The 25,147-nt window shown below is 40.3% G+C and overlaps 1 long non-coding RNA gene across 1 annotated transcript in view; it reads left to right on the top strand.

Annotated features, from left to right (window-relative positions):
• The first annotated feature begins 620 nt into the window (after nucleotides 1-620).
• Nucleotides 621-25,147, top strand: part of LOC107293425 — a 38,587-nt gene continuing 14,060 nt past the window's right edge. The window contains exons 1-2 of the long non-coding RNA XR_001549026.1: nucleotides 621-748; nucleotides 5,955-6,222. This is a non-coding gene — a long non-coding RNA (uncharacterized LOC107293425). The remainder of the gene's footprint in view (nucleotides 749-5,954; nucleotides 6,223-25,147) is intronic.

The following is a 25,147-nucleotide window of genomic DNA, read 5'->3' as shown; positions in this document are numbered from 1 at the left end:
GTCTTTTATCGCCACAGCCAGCTCGGGCAGCGTACTCCAAAACGGGCGTGCACGGGACAGAGAGATCAACTGTTCCTCAGCATGATTTGATCTAGAAATATGTAAACAACCCGTTTCTTTGTGGGGGTTTGTCGAGGCTGAGAATAAACATGGATTAAACCTGCGCGAGGAGCCTCTGCGAGGACATCCATTCATTCAGCCAGACCTCAAGCAGCCCGGGGGAAATTTCGTCAGACAGCCGGTGAGTCAATACGGAGTGTTTCTTCCGAAGGGAAAAGAAAAGCGGGCGGGCGGGCGTGCTGGAACCGAGGGCTCTGAGGCTGGGACGATCGTTTGCGTCGCTGCCTCGAAAACAGACCCATTCGGAAGATCCACGCCGGGGCGCTGTCGCTCTGCTTACCCGGGGCCCGGCCCTTCTGTGGCGCCGCCGCCGCCGCCGCCGAGGAGGCGGGACTGAGAGGGCGGGACTCCCGGAGAGGAGGTGGCCACGGCGGCGGCTCATCTGTCTGGTGTGGCCCGTCCCGGCGCGGGTTCGAGCGGCGCGCTAGGAAGCGGGTGAGGCCGAGCAGCTCTGCCCAAGCCGACCAGGCCGTACTTGCGCGGCGGGCCGACCGACCGACCGACCGCAGAGCAATTCGGCGGGCCCCCGCTGATCTCCGCCTGGCCAAGCGAGGTGGGACAAAGCGGGCCTCCTCCTTCACTTCTGCGACTCCGACCGAGGGAGCTGCCCAGTCTCGGCTTGGAAGAGGTGAGACGCCGCGCGGGATCGGGGCCTGCAAGAGGTTGCGGGGAGGGTAAGCGGAGCCTCCTGGATCACTTCGACCGCGGCTGGAGGAGAAGGGAGGCATCCCGGCCGCCTCTCATCCCTCGAGTAAGAGAGGCCTCCCAGCGTGGACCTTTGTGTGGAGAAGCCAAGGAAAGTGAATGCGTGGGTCTTGGGGAAGCCGAAGGCTGCAGGATCGGAGGATAGGGAGGGAAGTAGATTCCAAGTCCCCTGTGCAGAGACTGAACAGAGTCAATCTCTCTACTGCGTACGATGCAGGCTGTACTTGCACAAGGCAAACCATGGTTAAGTGAGTCGCGGTTTACCCAACTTTGCAGAGCAGAGCGGTTCAGTAAAGTAACTATATCGGCTGACTAGGTTGGTGCAATATACAGGAACAGAAACTAGTCAACTGCTTTCTACTCTGGCGTATTGCATGACTCTAGCTACATGCAGAGCTGCAAACCTGGGATAAATGCACACCTCTTTCTCAGACTTGTTCATGACAGAAAGATGTACTTCTGCTTTGTGGCGAGGGCTGAAGGAAGCATCCGTGACATCAGGCTTGAGCCATTTCAGTTGTCAGCTTGGCTTGGTGATGAAAAAAGCTCCCTTGCTCCAAGGGAAATGGTGGAGGGGGTCAGTGGCTTCCTTTGGCACCCATTCCTAGTTTTAAAGAGTGAAAAATAACCAGAAGTTCATCAGCTTCTGACATGAGGTCTTTCCTCAATTGAAGTGCTATTTCCACATCTTGGATGCTTCAAGATCCAAGAAGTATATCCTGTATATGAAATTTGCTATCCTCAATTCCAGTCCTTATATTGATTCTATTTGCCTTTATCTGACTTCTCTCCAAGACAATGTGTGACAAAGCCTGACAGATTTTATATCTTTCCTTAGGCAGTATTGGGATTGGGGAGATAGGATGGGGATACTGTTTTAAACTAGTGTAGGGAAGGATCACTTAAGGCTGTTGCACTTATGAGCTGGGAAGGATATGAAGGCAATATCATAGGAATGGTGCAGAAAAAAAATTGTTGCCAGGTTTGTACATTAAAAAAGATCCTCAAACTGGTTCTGATGCTACTATATTATTTAGTCATTCACAACATCTCTAGCTTTAAGCTTGCTTTGAAAAGATCTAACTCCTTTTATGCAAATTTCCTGAGTCAAAAGTCTGCTGCTTACACTTTTATCTTTGGCCTCCCTTTCATATAATTAATAAAATACAGTAACATTTTAAGGAGATTCATGCTAAATCAATTAACTCTGGAACGACAGGAAAGTATTTGTTGCAGACTTGGTAACAGAGGCTGGATAACAGATCCTGTTATAAACAAACTGATACTGGACATCCGTGCTGTTCCATGAAAAGCTGGATGCTGCAGTATACATAAATGCGCTAAGCAAACAAGGTTGCTTACATTAGCTTATTGTGCTCAATTCAGCCCCGGATACTGTGCAACTTTTATTTGATAGATTCCTGAACTGCAATTTCACTTACCTCAGCATATGGCAAATACTTAACCAAGAAGAAAGGACTAAAATTTAATGGTGCATATTATGGGGATGGCTTTTAGGAGATTGTTTGGTGCATTGTCATCTTGCCAATTCTTTTGTTTCTGGAAACTGTTAGCTGTTGGACTCTGTGGGTATCGGGCTTAGACATCTGACTTTGTAAGCTTTCCTTTTGTTTGTATATTGAAGTTATAGATAGCTTGACTACTGTTACCTCTTTTCCTTTGCATACTTCCTCCTTATATTCAGGTTCCCTGACAGGATTAAAGATACATACTTATGCCCCAGATATCCAAGTAGGATTGTAACTTATGTTTGCATGTCACAATTGAAATCCTTCCCAGCTGAAGGTTTTTGAAACCTCATGTTTAGTATTGCTTGAATAGATAGTCATTTAAGTATGTGATTTAAATGTGGAATTGGTAATGATGATATCCAGTTCTACAAAAAATTAAGTGGAAAATATCTACAGAGAGTTGGTGAGAAAAAACAGCCTTGGGGTATTTCCAAAGGAGAAACACAGTATTAATGTTGCTTTTGAGGAGTGGAATTCCTTAAAGTTTTGTATGCAGCTGTTACTATTTTTATCTAGAATGCATAGATTAGAATATCAGCTTCCACCTTTCCATTTGGGTTGTGGGCAGGTATCAGTAATGGAGATAACATCCATTGGGGCTGAATAATATTTCTTTTGGAAATATTCTTAGAATCAGAATAGAGCTGGAAGGGATCTTGGAGGTCTTCTAGTCCAGCCCCCTGCTCAAGCAGGAGACCCTATACCATTTCAGACAAGTGGCTTTCCAATCTTTTCTTAAAAACCTCCAGTGATGAAGCATCCACAATGTCTGAAGGCAAGCAGTTCCACTGGTTATTTGTCCTCACTTAATTCCAGGTTGCTTCTCTCCTTGGTTATTCTAATACAAAATGCTATAATGCTGGGGCTAGGAAATGTTAAAATCAGTGTGAATGGATACAAGAAATAGATAGCTCTAAAACAGTGCCCCCCCGCCACCTTTTGGGCACCAGGGACCAGTTCTGTGGACCGGAGGGGGCGTCTTTTCATGTGCTGCCTGCATCCCATGGATGGGTCTTCACTTGTTTGTGTGGCCTGGTTTCTGGGATGCTACGGCCTAGTACTGGTCCATGGACTAGGGGTTGGGGACCTTTGCTCTAAAACACTATGGAAGCCCCTTGCCTTATAGTTAAATTTGTACTTCTATATTAGGGGCAAATGCCAGCCAAGTACCTGCTTTCTCTTACTCTGAGGTACACATGGCAGATTATCAAGTGTAGTTGGTTGGGGATATCATTTGATATATAGCGATTAAGAGTTAAGATGTCTCTCCCCCCCCCCCCCGCAAAAACTTTTTTCTTTTCTCAGAACTGTTAAAAATACTATAATATTGTGCCTAAGTCACAAATTACAAAGGATCCTGTTTCAACTTTAATAAAGTGCAGAATTTAGATTATGTGGTGCAGACACCAATGATCTTTATGGCACATATTTTTTCCTTTGGAGTCACAAAAAATAGAGGGCGATTATGGGGTTCCACTATTAGCTTTTTTCCTATGCTATTAATATAGAGATTGAGAGATACATTTGTAAGAGAGGATCAGCAGGAATTCATATCATTTGTTCTCCGTGGGCAATTTAATACTATGCAAATGCCTAAAAGCTGTTTTTTTTTCTTGCTGGCACTCTGAAGCTTATATTTTCCTCTGAATCATTAAAGAACTACATATTTCCCGATTCATATTTGAGTGGCCTATACAATTGTTTGCCTATTCAAACGATACTAAAAATAAGGTTTCAAAAATGTATTCGTTGCTGCATTCTGATGAGAATAGCATATTAGGGCTCCAGAATGGCACTGGCACAGCTGGGACCAATATTGCTGATGGGTTTTGGAAAGAGAAATTAGCAAGCCAGGATTATATTCCTTTTCCTCTTAACCACCAGTTGTCCCTGCACAGATCCCTTCTGTCTGTGCCCTGTCTCTTATCTTGGCAAATGTTGGGATGGAAACATTTATTTGGATAAGTAATACCCAGTTTATTTTATTTTTATTTATTTATTTAAAAAATTACTATAGCTGCCCATCTTATACTAAATTCTGGGTAGCTCCCCATCAAGAATTAAAACAGCATCAATAGTAAAATAAATAAAAAAACATATTAAAACTATAAAAACTATAAACACTCAAAACAAAAAGAAACACCTGCCAGCAAGTTAAGCTTCCAACATGCAGTTGCCTCATCCTGTACCAGGGCTTGGGGGGGGGGGGAGCCAAGTTTTTAGTGCATTTTGGAAGTCTAGGAAGATAAGACCTGTCAAACTTGCTTATTACTGTGAGATGACTAAGAATAAAAAGGGAGTTCAACAAACTCAGAACTTATTTTAGCTTTGCTCTCAGTATCAGTCCCGATTCCTACAATTTAAGGCAATAATGCCAGAATTATAGAGTTTGAAAGGTAAATATTAACATTCATCTGATAAAGCTAGATTGCTGAAATTGTTCTTTCTAACCTGATGGAAGTGCAGCTATGCTGTGATGAACATAGAACATATAATCATAGGGCTGGAAGAGTCCTTGGAGGTCTTCTTGTCCAACCTCCTGCTCAAAGCAGGAAACCATATACCATCCTGGTAAATGGTTGTCCAGTCTATTTTTGAAAACCTCCAGTGATGGAGCCTCCACAACTCCAGAAGGCTAGCTATTCTGTTGCTTAATTGTTCTCACTGTCAGAAAATTTCTTATTTGTAGGTTGGATTCTCCATAGCAGTGGTTCTCAACCTGTGGGTCGGGACCCCATTTGGGGTCGATCGACCATTTCATGGGGGTCGCCAAGCAAGGCTGTCCGCCATTTTTTTTGTCCGCCATTTTTTTCCCCTTTTCCGGCGGGTGCCTTACCTCCCTTGGGCTGGGCCAACTGGTGGTCGGCCTGCTCCGTCTCTGCCGCTTGCCAGCTACGCCTCGGCCGGCGCAGGGGGCGGAACCATGCATGCGTGGCGCTCCCGGGCAGGGAAAGTCCTCGACTTACGACCGGTTGGGTAGTCCTCAACTTACGACCAGTTTAGTCCTCGACTTACGACCAGTTTAGTGCTCGACGTACGACCGGTTTAGTCCTCGACTTACAACCGGTTGGGGTCGCGGCATTAAAAAGGTTGAGAACCGCTGCTCCATAGGCACCATTAGGGCGGGAGGCTTGAAAATAGCAGGCTATTTCCCAGCTTAAGCCTGTTGAACTGAGTAGGCACTGGACAACAGTATTATCTCTATTTCAAGGCCATTGAGCCAGGGCTGTCTGAAGACATTTCCGTAGTCATGTAGCCAGCATGATTCACAGGAAGCTGTTACTATCCCACCAAATTGGTACCTATTTATCTGCTCGCATTTGCATGCTTTCGAACTGCTAGGTTGGCAGGAGCTGGGGAAAGGATGGGAGCTCAACCCTGTCACATGGCGCTCGGATCTCAAATCTGGGCTGCCGGCTTTCCAGCTGACAAACTCAGCATCTTAACTGCTGAGGTGCCATGCCGCCTTCTGTTCATTAACCAGAAGAATAATTCCATTTGGTTTTCCTTCCTTTGGTCCCAAAGTGCCTTAAGCTATCTCTGCTTTTATTTAAAATAAAAACCTCATCAATTTCCTTTTTTCCTCTTAAATATTAGGTCCAACAAAGAGTGGACCAAAGTCATGTGTTCCTGCCAGCAGACAATTCCACTAGGATTTTAAGGACACCATTTACCTGGTTTCAGTGCTTGAGGCAGAGGCAACTGTGCGTCATTCCTGTTCCCCCCTGTGGGGAAAGGGAGAGTGTATTAGCAGATTATGGATCCTCTGACCCGCCCAAGTGGAGACATTATGCGGCGGAATCCACAGCAAGATTACGAGCTCATCCAGAGAGTGGGGAGTGGCACCTATGGAGATGTCTATAAGGTAAGGCCAGCAAATACTTCTTTGCCAGCTAAGGGAGCAATTTTGAATTCCTGCCCCTTGCTTTTCTGAAAATAGCTTGAACTGCTTCATGGAACTTGCAAGATGATACACCATTGGTTATTAGATGGATTTGCGTGGATTGCATCCAGCCTTAATTAGATCAATGTTGTTTAGTATAGTGTAGTGTGCGAATAGCCATTGTTGTATGGAAGCCAAACTCATCCATGTTCATTTACAAAACTTACAGCATCCCTGAACCTGGAAGAATGCACACAGTGTACACTTTTCTCATTAAAAGCAAATTATCTTTCATCATAGCAACATGATTGACTGACTTTATATTTGCCTTCTGTTACTAGCCTCTGTCCTTTGTGAATTCATTTAGACTTTTGATTTGATTATGTACGATACTGCACTGCTTTATATTAAATGCATTTAAAGTATTTAAAAACAATTATTTCATGACCTGAGGGAAAATGGATTTTTGAAGTGGCCAATTTTGAGTATCATAAAGAAGCAACAGTGGGAGAGAAAAAAAGAATAGGCATCATGCATGAGACAAGTAGTTTCTTTCATTGAGAGTTATATTGGAGTAGTTCATGCCGGATTTTGCTCCATGCAGATTAGTGGGAAACCCAATTCTGATTTTTCACTTGGTCTAATTATTAGCCTCTTTAAGTTGTATTGCAGATATATTTAGCTGGGCTGGCATAAACAAATATACACTGTGTGTATTTCATCTAGGAAATAAAAAAATCTTAGATACGTCTGAACGCCTAGATCAGGGATAGGCAACCTTGGCTCTTTTATGACTCGTGGAGTTCAACTCCCAGAATTCCTGAGCCAGCCAACTCCCACCAATTCCTGAGTCATGAAAGAGCCAAGGTTGCCTACCCCTGGCCTAGATTATCAGTGATATAATGCAGTCTTGCTAGCACTAGATATAATTTAGAGAACTTCAGACAATTTATGATTGGTAAAGAGTATTTCAGAAGCAGCAAAAGAAACTCCTCTTAAAGAATATTTACTTTGATTGTACTTTGATTGTGTCCATGTTTATATTAGTACATAACTTCAGAATATTGATTAATACTCAAAGATTCTTTTAATTGGCAATCTTATTAGTTTGCTTGTATATTACTTCCATTGATATCCAACTGAGCTGTAAAATTGAGTGCAATTCTTGTGTAAAGCTCACAGTAGCTTTCAGTTATAAACTGGAATATCCCACAATACCATATTCTAGTTCCTCTGACATTCCATAGGTGTTTTTTTTATTAAATTGTCCTATCAGTCAGTCCTGTAGAAACAGTGAAGTGATTCAACGTTTATAGTTCTGTTTAAATGCCCTTAACTTTAGTTATTCAGTAAATATTCTATTCAGTTCTTTTTGGATTGAATACTTCTTTAGCTATTGTGGAATTCCATGTTCTCAAAAATAAAACTTTTGATTTTTTTGGGTCATTAACTCCTGTTTATAATTAATTGATCTTTCAGTTCTGAAAGCAGGCAGCAGATTGTCGTATTAAAATTATGTAACATTTATTCAAAAACTTTCTAATCTGCTTTTAAAGGCATTTTCCCCAATATGTGGTCTATAATAAAATTTATTTAAAAATAAAACTTAGTATTAAAAATATTAAACACTAGAAAAATTAAAACTGCCTTCAATACTAAAAATCATAATTCCACTTGGAACTCTGACAGACAGTGATTATGTGCCATCAAATTGGTGTTGATTCTTAATGATCACATAGATAGGCCTTGTTTAGGATATTCTGAGGAGAATTTTAAAGAATAAATGGATTTGCCCTTCAGGATTTTATTTAAAGCTGACAATGATGGGGTATCCACGGGTAAGGCATTCATCCCCTGGTGAATCCAGGAGGTGATGCATTCTACAAATGTCCTCAGATGAGGAAAAGAAAGAAGGATCTCGCCATAAAAAATAGGTAGTGAAACTACCTGGCCCCAACGGTTTAAAACTTTAAAATTAGGAATCAGCACTTTGAACTGGGCTTGAAAATATTGGTGTAACATAGTAGTTGCGTTTCTGAACAACTTGCCCTTGCCAGTGCTCCGTCTTTAAAGGATGCCCTAAGTACCACATTACAGAGCTTAATTTGGATGTCAGTACTCCATAAAATAGGAGAGCATGTTTTAAACATTCTAGAAAGAGTAATTGGGGAAATGAGGGTGTGGCTAGTGAAATGACCATTCAGAACTTCCTCAGTGGAAAAGTGAGCAGGACCTTTGTCTGAATCTTAAAGATGTGGAAGTCATTTCTGAATACATGTTGCACTGTTACTATGCTATTACATTAGCATTGGAAGTGAAAGAACACACAGATATACAATATGTAGTATTATATATGAATGATAATGTGGGAATGAGATTTCGGTGTTTGATGTAACCTGCTTCACAATGGCAAGTAGTTCAGAGTATCACAATCTTTTTATTTTATTTAGACAAGTGGTGTGTAATTGTGATTTTTATGGCAAACAGCTGTGCCTTTACTATTTCACATTTTCCCTGGACACTTTTTAAGCTGTCTGATATTTGCTATTATTGTTTTATTAGGATTTATTTATTTATTTCATTTATATTGTGCAAATATATACCATGTAGTCAGAATTGCAAATAATGTAAGTACCATATGCTGATTTTTTAACGAAAGGAAAATCTTCCCTATTAATTCAACCATTGAACAACAGATATCAATTGCAAATCATATTCTATTTGTCTCAAATGAATTGAAGTTAATTGCTTTTTTTAAATTTTGCAACTAAAGATTCGTGCCTCTCATTATTCTAAGTCTGAGTTGTCGTAGAGGTGGTTTGAGTTTAAATCAGCGATCCTATAATTTATATGTATAAAGAAGGGTTTTTAAAATATGGTTTTCATCCAAATAATATTCGGCATGCAATCCCATTTTATGCCTCTGGTGAACTTTAGCATAATAAATGCAATACTCACAAGAAACACAGAGACTTCGTATTATCTGTATTCCTGAGCCTCTTCAAGTGGGTGAGGGTTTATATGTTTGTCCCTAAAAGGAACATAGCACTTTTATGGCCTGATTAAAAGGTATATTAGCCCTAAATTAATAATTTTCTTTAGGAAGCAGAATCAGCTAAGGACAGATGTACATTATCCCTAAATTAATTTTCAGGAAGCAAAATCGGATAAAGACAGATGTAGAATTTGTGACATATTTGAATGTTCATAAGCAAGTATTTGCTGCTTCTGACTATTTGTGTGGGTTCTAGATATTAATCCTGTGCAATTGTAATAATATTGTAAAGACTACACGCAGTTCATAATACAAATGAAAAACGCTGCCTTAGACTGAGTCAAGATACTGAGGCCCTTGGCTGGGTTCTCATGTACATTGCAAAACAATCCAGGAAGTCTTTTGAAGAGTGGAATTTAAAAAGGCTAAAATAAACAAAAGCAGATAAGGCTGTCTGGTTTTTTTTTGTTGTTGTTGCTGCCTTCAGCTAATGAGAATGGAGTGATAGCTGAAGGCCATGGAGGCCTTTGCTTGAATCTCCTCTTTGCTCTGAATTCATCTGGTGGCCTTGAAGCCAGTTGCTGCTGATGTGCTGCAGTGTTTCTCTTGCTATATCTCCAATATGGGTATATGGGTAATCCTTGCTTAGTGATGATATTTGGAACCAACAATTCCATGGCTAAGTGATATTGTAAAGCACGTGACCATGCTGATTTGACATGGCAATTGCGGCAATTGCTGTTGTTAACTTTGAATCCTGTGTGATGTCACATGATTGCTGACCACCTGCTGGCTTCCCAATTGCCTTTGCAAAAGCTGGCAATGAAGGTTGCAAATAGTGATCACATGACCGCAGGATACTGCAATCATTGCAATTGTCAGCTGGTTGCCAAGCACCCAAATTGTGATAATATGAGCATGGGGATGCTATGACAGCTGCACTACACAGTCTGGTCATCATCTCATTATTCAGTACCATCATAATTTTGGACGATTGTTAAACCAGTGGTCATTGAATGAGGACTACCTGTAATAGCTGTGATCTACTTTATAATGCTAATATAAGCTTGCCTGAAAATACTCAAAATGTCACCATAACGTACAGTACAGAGTATATATTTATCTGATGGATCTGTTAATCAAAGACCTTACATCATATGTAGATATTATTTGAGGAGTGGTGTGGTTATGGGCTGAAGAAATCAGAATTCCTTCCTCCACGCAGAAATCATAATAGTCTATTCATGCACAGTGTTTTTAAAGAATAAAGCTGAGGTTTTGGAAGTTAATATAAATTGGTTTGTCCTGCTGTCTCCTTGCATGAAGATTTGAAAGGAACTACAGTCTCTCTTAATGAGAAAGCCTTCCAGATGCTTTTTATGAATAGATTTAACCACATACATTTTTTGGAGGAGTTGTCCCAACATTCTTTTTAATCCACTGAGTATTGAACTGGAAGGAATGAAAGGTGACCTGGGTCTAATTTAGAAATTGGCTCATATTCAAGCGCTGCAGAGGAAAAAAAGGAGAAACATATTCATTTTTAGTTGTCTAAAACTTGCACATCTATCAAACCTATCAAGATGTAAGTGGTGTTGCCTGTGAGGTTTTGTGAGAGATCATGCAGGAATGTAGAGATTTTGCAACATTTTTGCTATATTAATTTAACGTATTCATGTTTTTTTTTAAATGGAGGTTGAGCAATTCAGAGCACCCAGCCTGTTGAGGCAAAGGGTAAAATTGTGAAGGAAGCAGTTGTCCATGGAAATGTCACCTAACTCTTTGGTCTTCTTGTGTGACTTAGAAGTAGACTCTTCTCTTCTGAACCTCTCTCTCTCAACATGGAAATGTGGATTAGAGTCTCAGAAGGGGCAAGGTTGTCCTGTTCCCCTTCCCATCTTGGTACTTTTACTTCTCACATGAATGGCTAAATGTCTTTCTAAAGTCTGTGTTAATATCCTATATCTGCTTTCATTTCTGGCCATGTTCCTGGGATATCCCCAGAACAGGAGGAAAAGGCAGAGAGTCACTGAAGCAGTTGCAGAGTTGAGGGGAAGAAGGAATGTGGTGGGTGAGGAGAGCAAGTGGGCAGTTGCTGTTATATGCAACATTCCACTTATAGCATTTTCGATTTTCTGGTATTACTTTTTTTATACTGCAGATGTGGTGATCCTTGCTATGTTAAAAGGATAGAATTATCTAATACAAAGTAAAACTGTTTTTTCTTCCATTGAGCTGGCTCTGATTCTTGGACACTGTCTGTACAAATCCTTGAGTTTTCTTGGTAAGGTTTTTTTCAGAAGTGGTTTGCCATTGCTGCTTTCTGAGGGCTGAGAGAGAGCGACTGACCCAAGGTTATCCAGCTGGTTTTGTACCCAAGGCAGGTCTAGAATTCACAGTCTCCCAGTTCTAATCTAAGTAAAACTGCATGCCTTTTTTCATTATTTGGTATTCAAAGAGGAAAGAATAATTTTCCCAAAAAAATGGTGAAGCAGACAGTATAAACTACGCTTCCTTCTATGTGCCTGCTGCCCTTTCTCTGCTATTAGTGAGATGGTGTAGAAAAATGTTATATGTTCCATCTTGATTATTTCCTGTTCATAGGAGGATCAAATGAGAAGTAAAGTAATTCCCTCAAGGGAATCTCTTTCAAATAAATGTCTCCATTTCAAAAATACTAAATTCTGCTTTTACTTCCATTTTAAAGATGCTGGATTGAACTCCATAGTAAATGGCACTTACGTTGCTTCTGAGCTGAGAAAAACATTGAATGTTTGATGTCCCATCCAAACTGATTCTGAGTAATACAGGTAATCCTTGACTTAGGACTGGGGTAGGCAACCTTGGCTCTTTTATGACTCGTGGACTTCAACTCCCAAAATTCCTGAGCCAGCCATGCTGGCTCAGGAATTCTGGGAGTTGAGGTCCACGAGTCATAAAAGAGCCAAGGTTGCCTACCCCTGACTTAGGACCACAATTGGAACCAGAGTAACCATTACTAAGCAAGGCAGTTGAGCTGCGCCTGATTTTACAACCATTTTACCTCAGTTAAGCAAATTACTGCAGTTGTTAAGCGAATCGTGGTCATTAAGCAAATCTGGCTTCCCCCATTGACTTTGCTTGTCAGAAGCCAGTTGGAAAGGTCAGAAATGGGCAATCACACGACCCCAGGATGCTGCAACTCATAAAATCATGCCAGTTGCCTAGCACCTGAGTTTTGATCACATGACCCTAGGAATGCTCTGACAATCATAAGTGCAAGGACCGATTGCCACTATTTTGAGTGCCATTGTAACTTTGAACAATTGCTAAACAAATAGTTGTAAGTTGAGGAATTCAATTAATGTCAAGTATTTTTTCCCCCAGAAAATTATTACATAAAGGGAAAAGAGCTGTGCTTTATCAAAGCAAAGATCCACGTAACAATAATTTACCATTCTGTTATCCCGCTAATGAGCCATGAATACATGAATACAATTCCACTCATGTACTGTAGCAACTATATGTACTGAGGCAAACTGTTGTCATAATTAATAGGCATTGATAGCCTTTGTGGATTTTTCTGAATTGCTTTGTCATTAATCTGTCATGAGTTATTAGCACTTCCACATGGTCACTATTTTCATTTTCTAGATGCTGAGTAGTTTGAAATGCATCCCTGATGCAATTACTTCTGCTTTACTACTGGGAGCAAGAATCAGTGCTCCCTTACCACAACTCCACACAAAAAAGAGAGCCATTCCTCTACTCCAGAGGAAACTGACAAAATAATTGTCACTTTCATCTCTGTCCTTTTGGTTGGCTTAAGGAGAAAGAACTACAAATCCATCCAGCTGCTTTTCCCTGAGACAACCTGAAGCTTAGGCGCTGGTAGGAATAATGGAACAAAAGTTCCCTTCAGTGGGGAACCATAGCTGCAGAGCTTTAACAATACTCTTCTCCCCCTCACATTAAAAAACCCTCCCCAGCTTTGTAGCAGTTTCAGTTATACTGTATACTGAGCCAGAATAATTCAGTCTTCATTACCACTAGAAACACAAAGCTCCAGAGCTGTTTTCAGACCAGTGCAGAATCCTCACGTGGAAGAGCCATCCATAGGATGATTCCTAGGGAAGGGTCTTGTGTGCATGCCTGAGAAAGATCCCTGAACTGTGCATTACTTACTTGTTTATGTTTTTATTACATCCTGTCTCTTTTTTCACTTTGGTTGACTGTTTCCAGCACTGTGGTATCCTCTTTGAGCTGGCCAAAGCTCTAAATAGTTCTCCAACTGTAATTGCAGTATGTGTAAGTGTGTCTGTGCCTGTATGTATACACAAAATATGTGTGTAGGGGGATATAAATAAATAAAATATTTTGAGAACCAACTTTTCCCATGTCCTAATCATCTCCATGGCAGAATTTCTGTTTTTCAAAGTTTTTCCAAAGTGTTTCAAAGAAGGGGTTGACACATCAATTAAATTATCCACCATAACCCCAGGATGTCTTGCCTGTTCGTTGTCAGTTCAGAGCTCATCAATTTTTATATGAAATTAGGACATTTCGTTGTAGTGTATATCACTTTAATGAACTTGAACAGCATTGCTGTTTTAATATCCAACTCTTCTTTTAAAAAGTTTAAAATGGCATCCACAGTCTAGCTATGGAATAAAAAGAAATTTTCAGTAGATTTTTTTTAATTTGGTTTATATATTGAGATGCATTAGGTACCTTTTGTGCACCCAGGATAATAAGGTATGGGATGTGCAGGTACATACTTCTGGAGAGTTCGATTTTGGTAATAGTTTTATTTTGAGTATTTTTAGCTCTTCTTAGAGCATAGTGACCAAATTTTGTTCAATGTAAAACGGTAGATCTTCATTCAATATGGAAATTTAGTACTTTGTCGTTTGTCTATATGTTCTGCCTTGGGAGAGAATCAATGTGGAGTTGATCAGTTACCCTTGACTTGCTAGATGGCATGAATTTCTCAGAAACTCAATTAGTCATCTATATAACAAACAAATGCCAAAAAATTGAATGTGTTATCCATTGCACAATATTCATGCTGTTGTGCAAGCTAATAATAATAAAGCTGTCATCTTTTTTCCTCATAGCTTTTTGTGTTTTGTGGGTTGGAAACAGGATTCCTTTAGTCTTAGTCTTGTGATCATGGAACTGACCAACAAGTTTTATATGTGCTTTACCCCACCCCCTTCCCTTTCACTTTTGATCTCTGCCCCGGCATTTTCCTACCTGGCCATGGCTAGAGAAAACTGACCTCTATCTAGATAAAATTGTTATTATATACAAAGTTAGTGTCTAGTTCTAGATCTGAGGATTTTACAGAGAAACAAACCTTAATTCCTTATAACACTTTTCATGCTACAGGATAGTGGTTTAAGTAAAGAGATACATGAGTTTGTATGCATTGTAGTGCTGCCCAAGTGTGCGTTGAACTTAAGTAGTATTTATATTCATAAGCAAATAGGAAGGTTGCTTGTTGCAATAGATAAGATACTGCTATGGAAACAACCACATTTATCACATATAACACAAACCACTTCAGATTTCTGCTATGAAGAACTGATTCACTTCATTTTCATATTGCACTAAGCTGTAGTTTGCTTATCCACATTTTGTTAAATGAATCACTGTTAGCTAGGTTCATCCATTACTAAGAAATATACTAAGTTTCATAAACTACAATGGGTTCACACAGCACACTGTGATTTAATGTTTTTTGTTTGACTTTGGGGGTAGCATATTAGATGAATTGAATAATTAGATTTTGGAGTAACCTTTTAAAGCGGGAAGGATAGATTTTTTAAAGCTGCTCATAAGTAGGTGTTTTCATTCCTATAACCCCAAAACTGGTGGCAGCAACTAGATAACCTTAGAACTTTTTTAAAAAACTAAGCAATAGTGGATCTAATTGTATTTGGATAAAAATCACTAGTAAATCTCAAGACTCTAGGTTAGTTTGTAAAATCAGAAAAACAACCCAGAAGAAGAAAATACCAAGAAAATTATTTATCCGTGTAGTCACCAGAAGTCAAGCTTATGCATTTATTTTTTTCCTCTAGGTTTTAATGGTTTTTTTTCCTCAAAGGAATTACAGGGAATCGTAACCATGTTAATCAGAGTTATTTGGATTGGAGTGTTGTTAGATTGCATTAGATGATCTCCCAAAGCTTGGTGGGAGGAAAACAAGCAAATGTTTGTAAGTTATTCTACCACCCCCATTTTGGAAATATAAATTCCAGCTGTTAAAATCAAAACAATTTTAGTTCTGTGTAGGCTAAATTTTGATAATTGGCTATTCATCTAAGGAAAAAAAGATATGATTGTGTTTAATATTATACACCCATTTAGTTCAGTTTTTTTTATTGTACAGTCACTGACTTATTCAGACCATTTCTTTATCTATTATATTTAGTAAGGTCTTTAAGGAAAGTTTGTTCTGACTTAGGATAAATTTTACTTGTGACATCTAGATTTTCTTTATGCTGCCTATTAACAGGGCCATCTTAATTTTCTCCCTTACTCTTTAGAATCTTCAGACCTCACTAGTAGTTTTTATTTATATTTTATTTTATTTTATTTATTTTATTATTTTATTTTATTTTATTTTATTATTTTATTTTATTATTTTATTTTATTTTATTTTATTTTATTTTTTATTTTATTATTTTATTTTATTTTATTTTATTTATTTTATTATTTTATTTTATTTTATTATTTTATTTTATTTTTTAATTATTTTATTTTATTTTATTTTATTTTATTTTAATGCTGCCTTTCAGTCTGGAGGCCCAAGGTAATGGACATAGTGCTCCTTCTCCTTATTTTACCATACAGCTACCATTTGATGAGGTAGACTTGGCTGAAATAGGACAGTTTAATAGGGTTGTGCTTAGTGACAAAGCATATGCTCTGCCTGCTGAAGATCTAAAGTTGTATTCCAGGGGTGGGTGAAAAAATGTGATCCACCCACTACTCTCTTCTCTTCTAAAGTGTCAGAGTGCACAAGTGAATAGAGCTGAATATCTTCCTTTCCCCCTTATTTGGCTTATGTCAGAGGAGTTAAGAATTTGGCTAGATGATTTGGGGCCAGTCACTTTCTTTTAGCTCAGCCTTACCTCACAGGTGAAAATAGAAGCAAAAGCATCACGTACACTGCCTTGAATTGCACAAAGGCCTAGACCTCTGTCAAGGATGATTGACGCCTTTTCTTCCTTTTCTTTGTTCCTATCCAGGTTTTTTTCTCTGACATTATTGTTCCTTTGTTTTGTATTACTTTTGGGCCTTTTGTATTGTTCCATGTTTTAAATGTTTTTAGCAACTTGTAAGCTGCCCAGAGTCATTGGGAGTTATGCAGCATATAACTTTAATTGATAGGGATTAAACTGAATAAAATAATATTTTTTTAAAAAGTCAAGTGCAGCCCTCAGGCCAACAGATGATAGCTTTTGCTCTCCCAAAACTACAGATAGTCCTCAACGTACAACCACAATTGGGAGCAGAATTTCCATCTTAAGTTGTTGCGGTTGTTAAGTCGGGTCACATCTAATTTTACAATAGTTTTTAAGGGGGTCATTAAGTAAATCCAGCTTCCCCCATGTGTTATTTGTACACCACCCGGAACTCCTCTGTGAGGGAGATAGCTGTTTCTAAATGTAATTAATAAAAATGTGTGTTTTTTTGCCAGAAATTGGCAAAAAGGTCCCAAATTGCAGAGATGTGACTGTGGGCTGCTACAACCTCTAAATGTGAACCAGTTGCCAAGCATATGAATTGCGACCGTGGAGGTGGTATGCTGGTTATAATTGCAAAGGGGTCATAACTTTGAACTGTTGTTAAACGAATAGTCATAAGTCGAAGACTACCTGCTTTCCTTTGCTAAAGTATTCCACTAGTTAATAAGAATTTGTTTCCCTCTATCTCTCTTTCAGCCTTGCTCTTACAAGCAGCAAGAAGAGGGTGCCTAGACTTGTTCCTGATAAATTAGGTTCCTTCGTGGAAAAATTCATGTATGTTTTGGTACAGGTAGCCAACGTTACAAAGGCGCTTTAAAAAGTGATTTATGAAGGTTTTTCCACACTTATGACCAGTTCAGCATCCTCATGGTCACATGACCAAAATTTAGATGCATGCAATATTTATGATGGTTGCGGTGTCCCGGGGTCATGTGATCACCTTTTGTGACCCATTGCTTTTGTAAGCAAAATCAATGGGGAAGCCAGATTCACTTTACAGCTGTGTTATTAACTTAACAACCACAATGATTCATTTAATTGTGGCAAGAAAAGTCCTAAAATGGGGCAAAACAAATGTCTCCCTTAGCAACAGAAACTTTGGGCTCAATTATGGTCGTAAGCCGAGGACTACTTGTACTGTGGTATGCTTAGTATATGAACTTCCACTTGGAAAAACTGTTCTTGGAAACACCTCAAATTTGCATGTTAAGGTTTTCAGTTCTTGAACGTTCCAAATTTTAAATACTAGTAGCAATTTGAGATAATTCTGCTTATCTCAGACTGAAGATATCTGCAGGATATGGTCAAAAAAGTTAAGTTGATCACTGCTTGAACTGGTTTTTTTTTATGTCCATCAAACTTCAAATGCACTACTGCAGCTACCATCTTGACTTTTGTTTTAAATCATTTTCTTCTCCCGCATCAACCAGCTCCGTTTAGTAAGTCCGTTCTGGTTTAGTGTGAACAGAAGAATCGTACAAATTCTGCAATGGCTCTGAACAGTATCCCAGGTCTAACCTATACAGAGGATTTAAAGAATAGATGTTCTTGAACTGAAAAGGTATTTTTGCTAGAGCCTGATTGTTGGTTGGAATATACAACATTCCTAAGCCTTTAGACCATATTTACACTCAGAACTGTTTTCTTCCCTTTCTTCTTTCCTTTTCAATAATAACAATATTAGTGAGGTGTGTGTGTGTGTATTCAATAAAAACATAGAAAAACGAACACCAGGATAAAAATAAACAAGACCGTTTAATATAAACAAGCTTGTAAGTAAAAGAGTTACTGAACTTTTGTCGGCCAGACTGCCAACGTCATCAAAGTTGGAATGCTAGGTGATTAGTGAGCTTGCCTATATAGCTTCTTGTCTCTGCGCCTGGCTTCTCGAGCGCGTCATCGGCCCATTGATTGTGTTAATCTGCAACGTGCTAAGTTGATTTGCATCCGGCACCCTGCAATTACATTGGGGAAACAGCTAAAAGGCTCAGGACTAGGGTCCATGAACATGAACTGGCAATTAAAAGGCAAGAGCAGCGCTCACAAGTGTGGGCCCACATGGCCAACCTGGACCACACATTCGATCTGGAAAACGCATAGGCCATATCCCGTGAGACCACTAAGAGTGGCCGCCTTCTTAAAGAAGTCTGGCTTTCGGATGAGAATTCCATCAACTGGCATATAGACCTCCTACCGGCGTGCCAGACTCTTAGAAGGTGGGAGAGACAATGTTGCAATCCACAGAGCAGATGGCCAATCCCACAGGGTGCAAAAGCAGGACCATGGCTTTACAAATGGGGAAGCTGCGATCCCTAGGGAGGATAGCGAACCGGCAAAAGGGGAGGGGGGCCAGGGGACACCACAATGAGATAGCAACCGGCAAGATTGGAGCAACAGGGCTACAGTGAGGTGGCAATAGCTGCTATGGGAGGAGACGACTAACAATGTGTCAAGATCGGATGTTGGAAACGGACGCGCGGAAGCGGCTCGGAAGGAGAGACAAAAAGGGGGGGAATAGGGAGCAGGAACATCCGAACAGCTGCTCTTCGCAGGATTGGGGAGAGGGAGCTATGGACGAAACAACGGTGGCCTTAGGGGAGGATGACAGCCCTACAGGGCATTTGAAATGCAGATTGAGAGATCGCTCCAAAATGAGAGGGGAGAGAGATAAGGAGCAGAGACAGCTTGATAGCTGCCCCCCAGGCGCCCGCACGCGCGCTAGAAAAAGCAATGGAGGATCTGAACATAACTATCGGGTCCACCAACAGGCTGCCGGATGCAAATCAATTTAGCACGTTGCAGATTAACACAATCAATGGGCCGATGACGTGCTCGAGAAGCCGGGCGCAGAGACAGGCAGCTATATAGGCAAGCTCCCTAATCATCTAGCATTCCAACTCTGATGACGTCAGTAGTTTGGCTGACGAAAGCTCAGTAACTCTTTTACTTACAGGCTTGTTTATATTAAACGGTCCTGTTTATTTTTATCCTGGTGTTCGTTTTTCTATGTTTTTATTGATAATGTGTATACCCAGGATTCACATATATATTAATTATACAGTTACATATACATAAATGTGTATGCCACCTATATTGTTAAAAGCATTTAAAAACAGGGAAACATACAAGGACAATACAAAAGAATGAAAAGAGATGGCAGAGAAAACAAACTTGGATGGGAGCAACGTAAAGGAAGAAGAGGTGCATGAATCGTCCTTGCCAAAGGACTAAGCAAATAGTCATATCTTCACGGCCCTTTGAAATACCAGTGAGGTGAGGGCTATTCAAATCTTGTGGGGGAGACCTTCATTCCGGAGGGCAGCACTGCATGCTTCCGGAGTTCAATAGATGGCATTATTTAATCAATGAAACCCAGAGCTCACCAACCCTGCCAAATCAAATTGGCTAGGCAGATACAGTGGGAGACAGGTGGCCCCTTGTGTAACAGGCCCTATGCCATGTAGGGCTTTATCGGTAGCAATCAGAACCTTGAATTACACCTGGAAGCAAACTTGCAATCGGTGCAGCTCAGAAAGCAGCAGAGGGATTATGTGGGCATACCTTGGTATGCCCATTGCTGCCTGCCCTGCTGCATTCTGGACCAGCTGAAGCCTTTTGTATTCAGATCCAAAGAACTGCTTCCTCTTTAGAGTGAATCGTTGTTGGATTTTCATAACCAAACCAAATCATGGTTTGCAATTCCAGTCTGAAGGTCATGTACAAACTATAGCTTGTTGATTCAAATGTTAATAGGAAACTAAAATTGGAGCTAAAAGGGAAATGACTGATGGAATCTGGTTTCAAGGACTGGATTGCATATGTCCCAGCCCTTAATTTGGGGTAGATTAATGAGGTGGATATACTAGGATTCAGACATTAAGAGTTCAAATTTTCTCTTTTGTTACAACTGCCCTATTTGGTTGGTTTCAACAGACTTCCTGTCACCATGAAATGGGATGCCTGAAGTCAGTTGATATTTGTGCAGCTTTCCTTTTCCTTCCTGATCTTATTCACTGTTCAATCTAGGAGGTGTGGCACTTTCTCTCCCTCAGTTTTACAGCATAGTCTGGGCTGGTCTTGCAAAAGTTGAAATTGCATAGGAGAGCAAAGATCTGCAACTTGGGCCACATTTCTGTACACTACATATACCTTTACATTTTAGAAGATCAAGTAGAGCACTGCTGACTAACCTGCAGTCTGTGAGGCACAAATGGAGATGTCCATACAGAAATGGAGGCCAGTAGCACCGTATTGCCTGTTCTTATATTAGACAATATTGCTCTAGATCAGGGGTGTCAAACTCGCAATGTCACGTGATGTGTCGCGATGTATCGCAACTTTTTTGCCATTGCTGGTAATGGGGTGGCTGCAGTTTCGCTATGATGCATCTGGCCTGCGGGCCGGCAATTTGACACCCCTGCTCTAGATGGACCGGTAGCTAGATTAGATATGAAAGGAGCTGTAGAAGGTTATAGAAGGCCTTCTTTCCTTAAAGACTTTCTGTGCCTTCTATAAATATGCAAGAGATAAGAGCTGGAGTTGGGGAAAATGTCGTGATATGGAATAATTTTAAAGGAACAATTTATTTTGTCTAGACACGTTGATGCTTCTGTTCCACAGATCTGTACTCCTAGAACTGCCAGATAGATTGTTGATCATTCTCAGAAGCAGATCATGTTCTGTTCTTAAACCTCTTCCCACAGGGCTGATTCAATTTACTTTTTGCCAAGCTTCAAAGCTACATTTTCTATATTCTGGTTCTGCTTAATACATTTTGAATTAATTTTATTCAAGTGTTGTGATTTGATTACATTTTAATTTGATAATTGGTATTCATCGGTGTTTTGTGACTCTTTTACTGGAGATTCTTAGGCGGGCAGAAAAAACAAATACAGGTCTCAAAAAAAAATCTTTGGTGGTATTTGCACCACCCTGAAACTTTTATATTTTTTTATTGTTGTTCTGCTTTGCTCAAGTAGACAAACCTGTTTGGGGAGTTTGCAGAAGTTTAAGAATTTGATTCCTGTTTCCTTCTAGTGCTATAAACACTGGATAGCAATCTCTATTGTCATAAGTGATATTTAATCCTGTACCAAAGATAACATGCCACAAAAAAATCTTCTTTGGTCTGACTTTTTTTTTTAAAATAGTGATAATCAGTAGCTTGCTATACTTACACAATACATTTAACTTGGTTCCTGAGTTAACACATTTTTTTTTAAAAAATGATACACTGAACCCTAAAGTATTTCAAATAGGCTAGATTAACATAACATGCTAAGACACAAAAAATTAACCATGCTAAAACTAACCTAGCTTCCTGCATTGTGCTAATGTGGCAGTTAGATTTGTAACTAATCTGGTTGCGTGTGCTGTACAAGCACATCCAATTTATTACTGTGGTGTGATTTAATACATACACATACACGGTACGTAATTTCACTTAAAGGAGGATACATTAAGAGTACGGTATATTCAAGCATATGTTGTTATGTCTCATGTATATCATAAAATGTAAAATCCCAAACAAGCCTGTTTCTTGATTGGATGCTTCCAGAAGATAGGAAGCTATAGTACTTTCTTTTCCCAATTAGTCTTTTTTTCAAGTGAGTACATATGTCCATTTTTTCTAATCTCATAAATAATATAATGGAGGAGGTGGGTCACTGTTTCATATGCGTATTCTCCCGAGCTCACAATTGAAGCCGTAATTCTCTCCATGCTGATGTTGACTTCTGTTGAATCAACAGCTTCCATTCCCATTTATCTTTTTTTGTGAAATACGGCATTCTTATTAGTGGTAACTTTGGTTCAATAAACTAGGGACCTACATGCATTATGTTAGAACCCTCTTTTTCTCCGTCTTTTTTTTTTAAAGGAATAAGTAGTCTTTCATCCAGTTTATTTTCCCCGCAAATCCATCTCTGTTTCATTTTCCCCACCATTTGATGCTGACAGATTTATTTATTTATTTATTTATCACTAACTTCTATGCCGCCCTTCTCCCCACGGGACTCAGGGCGGCTCACAGCATGTTAAAAAACAACACAAAAAACATTTCCCCTATAAAACCAATTAAAAATCAAATATATTAATGGCTGTGTCATTATTAAAATCTTTAAAAAATTTTCCCTATTTAAAATTCACCCTCCACTCACTTTCTATTTCTGCCAAATTGTGTCACTTCAAAGAGATTACAGGTAGTCCTCGACTTAATAACAGTTCGATTAGTGACTGTTTGAAGTTACAACGGCACTGAAAAAAGTGGCTTATGACCATTTTCCTCATTTGTAACTGCTGCAGCATCCCCGTGGTCACGTGATTTACATTCGGATGCTTGACAACTGGTTCATCTTTATGACAGTTGCAGTGTCCTGGGATCCTGTGATCATCTTTTGCAACTTTCTGACAAGCAAAGTCAATGGGGAAGCCAGATTCACTTAACAACTGTGTTACTAATTTAACAACTGCAGTGATTCACTCAATAAATGTGACAAGAAAAATCGTAAAATGGGGCAAAACTCACTTAACCAATTTCTCACTTAGCAACATAATTCCGGGCTCAGTTGTGGTCGTGAGTTGAGGACGACCTGTAGTGTTTGTTTTTGGCTTAGGTGGGTCATCCAAGGGACTTTTACTTAAATGTTTTCCAATAGCTATCAAGATTTTCTAGGAGCTTGCTAAGCATTAATGCCCTCTTCTAATACATGGTCATACTATAACAGTGATGGCAAACCTTTTAGAGACCGAGTGCCCAAAAACTGGCCCCGCCCCCATTCCACCCCCTGCCCCGCCCCCGCTCTGCCCCCACCCCACCTGCCTGCAGGGCCCGCCGCAGATCGCCCAGGCAGCCCAGCAGCGCCATGGTGGCCATGCCCTCTGCCCGCGCCCTGCAACATCAACTGTGCGTGATGGGGCATGAGGGCAGAGTCTTGTCTACACTTCCTGGCTGCCATGTCCTTGGCTGCGCTGCTCTGCATGGGCCACGCTCAGGGGTGACTCTCCTCCGGGGGACTGCTGGTGAGGAGGGGGTCACGGGGGGAGGCAAGGCTGGGGCAACGGCATGTGTGCCCACAGAGAGGGCTCCGAGTGCCGCCTCTGGCACCCGTGCCATAGGTTCGCCACCACTGTACTATAAGAACTACAGCCTTTTTATACGGGATTCTCCTACCAGTGTTATACAGGGTAGCCCCTTGGCTAATCTTTTACCTTGATCCCACATTATAGTCTGGACCTCTTTTTCTCAGTGGGATGAACTTTGCCATAGGTAATCCTTCCTTGGGTCACGTTATGAGCATTAGTCATTCCTCCAGGTAGCACTCATGGTCTCGTGATAAAGTACAACTAATTCTTCACTTCCGACTGAAATTCTTGGAGCGGTCACGTATGAATAGCACATGTTCTGTTGGTAATAAGAGACCTCATAACTCATCTTGGGATGCATTAAGTCATTCTTAGACTTGAAGGTATTCAGAAGCTATGTGAGGTCTTGGATGCTATGCCAGCAACAGGCATTCGTTTTTCTGTTCCAGTCAAAGTCCATTTAGCTATATCCACCTCTCTTCTTTTAATCAAGAAGCTTGTATATCTTTATGTCTTTAGGTTTCGAGTAACATTTAAAGATAAGTTCTGGTTAGTGAACTATATGTACAAGCATAGCTTGTTTTCCTTTATTTCTCTCTCTCTCTCTCTCTCTTTCTCTCTCTCTCCCCCCCCCCACTTTCCCTCCCTTTGAGCAGTTTGTTTTGTCTTGTCTTGAAAAGGAGGGCCAAGGCCAGTTGTGAGAGGCAGATCTGTTGTAACTGCTGAAGTCTGTGAAGTCTCTGTTTAGGCAACGTTTTTCCAAACACCCTTTCCGAGAATGGAGCCTGTCACCGCTTTCTCTCTCCTAGCTCCAGCTGGGTAACTGTACAGAATCCATAATCGCTGCTAGCAGTGTAGAAAATGAAAAGGCTATGAAAGATACAAAAGGCTGCTGGTTTCCCTTTCCCCCCCCCCCTCTAGCAGTCCAAACTGGCTTCCTGTTTGCTTAATAGCTTGTTGCTGATAGACCTGCCATAAATACCAGGGATACTAGATAGTTTTATCTTGTAAATTGTTCCGAAGGTGGCTGTTACCAGGAGTATGGTGTGTATACTCCTGTAAGTGGTGCTCCTGCTAGCTGTGGGTGTCAATCAGGCTGATGTAGCAGAATTCCCTCCACCAATTTAGTGTATAGTAAAATTGATATTATAAAGATAGTGATAATAGTAATTGTAGTTATAATAACAACGGTGGCAAAAGTAAGCAAAGATAGTACCAATAGCGATAGGCACCTTGACTACATTTAGAACACCACTTGAACACCAACAGCGTTTAACCGATCTGTCGCAAAAGACAACTTTACTTTGAACAGCTCACATCCTGTGACAGTATCTTTAATATTATTAAACAACAACATCTATCTGCCTATACCAGGTCCCTGGGGAGGACTTGTTAGGGCAGGGGTGTCCAAACTTTTTTCAAAGAGGGCCAGATTGGATGAAGTGAACGTGCTGGAGGGCCGAACATTTTTCCAAACATTCTTTGAACCATTACAATTAAATGCAAATGAATTATTGTATGCCTCTTTCCTCTCCCTCTCTTTCCTCTTTCTCTCTCTCTCTCTTTCCTTTCCCTTTCCTCTCCCCTCTCT

Source organism: Protobothrops mucrosquamatus, unplaced genomic scaffold, assembly GCF_001527695.2.
Source record: "Protobothrops mucrosquamatus isolate PMUCROS unplaced genomic scaffold, P.Mucros_1.0 scaffold1609, whole genome shotgun sequence".
Taxonomy (NCBI): domain Eukaryota; kingdom Metazoa; phylum Chordata; class Lepidosauria; order Squamata; family Viperidae; genus Protobothrops; species Protobothrops mucrosquamatus.
This window is presented reverse-complemented; position numbering and strand designations above follow the sequence as displayed.